The sequence below is a fragment of the Ananas comosus genome, unplaced genomic scaffold (assembly GCF_001540865.1).
Source record: "Ananas comosus cultivar F153 unplaced genomic scaffold, ASM154086v1, whole genome shotgun sequence".
Classification (NCBI taxonomy): domain Eukaryota; kingdom Viridiplantae; phylum Streptophyta; class Magnoliopsida; order Poales; family Bromeliaceae; genus Ananas; species Ananas comosus.
The window spans coordinates 1-3,859 of NW_017890622.1; positions in this window are offsets into that span (position 1 = coordinate 1).

A 3,859-nucleotide genomic window follows, 5' to 3' on the forward strand; every position below is an offset into this window, starting at 1 on the left:
AAGCAGCTATGAAATCATCAAAGTAGGGTTAATCAGACAAAACAGGAAACTCACACCAATTCTCCAGCTACTAAACCACCGCACGACGAATTCAATACAATTCAATTTAGTTCGATTCAAAGGCAAGTTCAAATTGGTGGGTAGGAAAGGGGCTAGGGTTAGGGTTTTGGGGAACTGACCACCAGGAATAGGAGGTTCGGCGGTCGATCTTGAGGGCGAGGAAGAGGGTGAAGCAGAAGAGGAGGCCGTGCGCCACCACCGCCTGCGCCGACCTCCCCACGCTCGTCCATGTCATCGCCCGACGCCGCTGCATCCTTATTCTCCCTCTCTCTCTCTCTCTCTCTCTCTCTCTCTCTCGCGTTCACTCTTATATTCCTCGCTTCCTCCGGATAATGGCGAATAAGTACGGGGAATAAGTCGGGAGCGACGGAATAAATTAAATTAAAATAAATTTTTTTAAAAAAAAAACACTAATAAACCCTCGATCGATGTGGAGGCGGAGGTTGTGGATATTTTGGGGTTTTTGTTTCTATTTTTGGATTCTTTTTTTTTTTTTGGGGGTGGGGTTTTGAGCTTCGCTTGCACGTCACAGGAAAAAGGAGAGAGAGAGAGAGAGGTTCGAGAAAATGTTCCGGGAACGCAGTGCGTGAGCGCATCCCTGCACCGCATGCTCATCGGCCGTTGATCTGAGAAGGAAAGGGGATGGGCGGTGGATAGAGATGGACCGGGCGCGGAGTATAATTAAAAATATTTATTGTTTACAGCAAGTCATGTGACCGTCGCATTTTAAAATATATATATTTTCTGGAAGAGGTGGTGGGCCCACCAAGGTGGTGGGGTCGGGTGGCGCCGCGGAGCGCGTTAACACGTCGGTGACTCGCTTTCGCTGCAGCAGCGCGGAACGTCGCGAAAGAGGGAGGAGGAGATATGGCCGGCTAGGGGTGGAAACGAGCCGAGCTCTTAAATTCGGCTTAAAATTAATTTCAAGACTAAATTTAAGTTCAAGTTTAGATTGGAATTAATTCGAGTCGAGCTCGAGCGAGCCTAATTTCGAGTCGAGCGAGCTCGAACCCTAAACGAGTCGTTTGAAATTCTCAACATCATACGATCAATAGTTTAATTTGTATAGAATGTTATCTATAATTTGATACAAAAATATATCAAATAGTTCAAAGTACAAAATAATTATATGAAATATAGTATTATACTATAAAAAAAAGTTTTATGAGTTGAATATCCAATCTTTTTCACCTCACATGTCTTTTCTTTCGCCTTCAATCTCTATATTATTCATTTTCATTTATGCAATCAAAAATAAATAAATTATATAGATAAATATTGAATTAAACTATCAAATCATATAAACTAAAATTAAAATATTATATAAATAATAATTTTTTACTTTAAAAATATTCTGTATATTTTTTCAAGCATACAATTAATAAGAAAATAGGCAACGGCAGGTATATGCTGTTAGTTGGTAACTTAGAAGGCTTCCGGCTTGGCCACTTAGGGTGAGAGACAGAAAAAGAGAAAAAGAGAAAAATATTAAAAATTTAGAGCTATGTAAAAGAAAGGAAGAAAGAAAGAAAGGAAAAATGTATAAATTTAGTAAAATCTTGCTCTTTTATTTGTCTATTGAGTTTATTTTTATGGGCCAACAATATTGGCCCAATTTTAACTAAACTCAGATTATTCACTCAGCCTATATATAATTAAAATATAATATATTTATATATTTTTTAATATATATATATATATATATATATATATATATATATATATATATATATACTCTAGAGTTGAATATTTCAAAGTCAATAAGATTAGGAAGCATAATAATGGGTGTAATTTTAGTGTTACTCTTTCCAACATAAAGAGACAAATAATATGTTTCTTTTTTTTACTTTAAACTAAAAAAGAAAAATAATAAGTTTTTTTTTTTAAAAAAAGTCTAATGATTAGAACAAGCTAAAATTGACTAAGACTTAGTTTAGTATTGACGTCTATCTAACGCTATTAGATAAAATGGAGTTGAGGAAAAAACATATAGGGATATGCTTCTGCGTTCTCCGGTGGGACCGCAGAAAATATATCGTAACCGACTCATCACGATATGCGGAACGCAATATTACGTACAGAAACAAATAGAATATTTTCCCATCGTATTTTTCCATCGTCGTTTCAAGTAATGCAATTTTCCCGCAATCCCAAACGAAGCCTAAGTCAATAATGCTATGTCAATATCTAGTAAACATTATTACATCTAATAATTTGATTAAGGGTAAATTGCGCGTTTGGTTCTCAACCTGCGAGGCACGCGACACGTTAATCCTTATATTTTAATTTATGGTAATTTTTGTCTCGAACTTTAAGAATTATTATAATTAAGTCTTACAAACCAATTTAGTTAACTAATTATCAATATATTATTGATGTAAAAGTGATGTAACATCTTAATTATTGTCGCCATATTATTTCCACATTAAGAATCTGTTCGGTTGAAAAGAGAAAAATCTATATTTGCTTGGTTTGGTGGAAAAAAAAAAGAATGAAAAAATTTTACGCAGCTTCAGTTATCGTTTCCACAAAAAACAGCAAAACGAGAACTTCAAATTTTCGTTTTTCGGCGAAAAATAGCAAAAAACGAAAACTTCAATTTTTCCCAAATTCGTAAAAATACTTTTAAAGAAAAATGTTTTAAGTTGAACAAAACAACCGGAAAACTATTTTTCATACGAAAAATAATTTTTTAATTTGTTTTACGCAGAACCAAATGCCCTGTTAAGCAAAAGTTTGGACAATATTTAACCCAAAGAAAAAATAAATAATTTAAATTTTGAAAATGGTAACGGTGGATAATTGGATGGTCCACAGAGGAAGTGGTGAACCTGGTCCATGCACCATTCTCTTTCCTCTTTAACTGTAATAACTGAATAGTAGGAGGAAACCTCGGATCCGCTCAACTAACTCCTCTCTCTCTCTCTCTCTCTCTCTCTCTTTTCACTCCAAAATCTCTCACATTTATCTTAAACACATCAAACCCATCAACCATTTTCGAACATCTTCGGAATCCGATCACGGCAATGGCGGTCGGGAACGAGTGGATCAACGGGTACTTGGAGGCGATTCTGGACAGCGGAGGGGCGGCGGTGGACGAGCAGCGGGGGGCGTCGCCCAAGGTGAGCCTGGGGGGCCGGGGCCACTTCAATCCGACCAAGTACTTCGTCGAGGAGGTGGTGACGGGCGTCGACGAGAGCGACCTCTACCGCACCTGGGCCAAGGTGTCCGCCACCCGCAACTCCCGCGAGCGCAGCACCCGCCTCGAGAACACCTGCTGGCGCATCTGGCACCTCGCGCGCAAGAAGAAGCAGGTCNTATATATATATATATATATATTCTCGCTTTTCGAGCCTAATTCGAACGAACCGAATAATACTCATGCTTGGCTTGAAATGAATTTCGAGCTTTTTTTTTTTTTGTTCAAACTCGGCTTATTTAATTTCGAATCGAGCTCAAGCGAGCCAAATATCGAGTTGAACGCGAGTCAAACGCGAGCCGGCTCGCTTATCTGCCGGCCCTAAATGGGCCCCGGCGCCCAGGGCCCCCTACCGATGAGAGAGTCACGTTTTATATCACGGTGAGGGTGCATATCATTTGCCTAAGCGTTGCGCTGTAGGATTCACGTGGGAGTGAGGCTTCCTAATCCTCGGTGGCAGGTAGGACTGAAATTCGTGTTAGATTCGAAATTGACTCGTATTTAGTATTTCTATTTAATTAATAATTAAATGAGCCGATTACAAGCTTATTTACCCAGATCAAAAAATAAATGAGCTGGATATTTTGAAATTGATATATA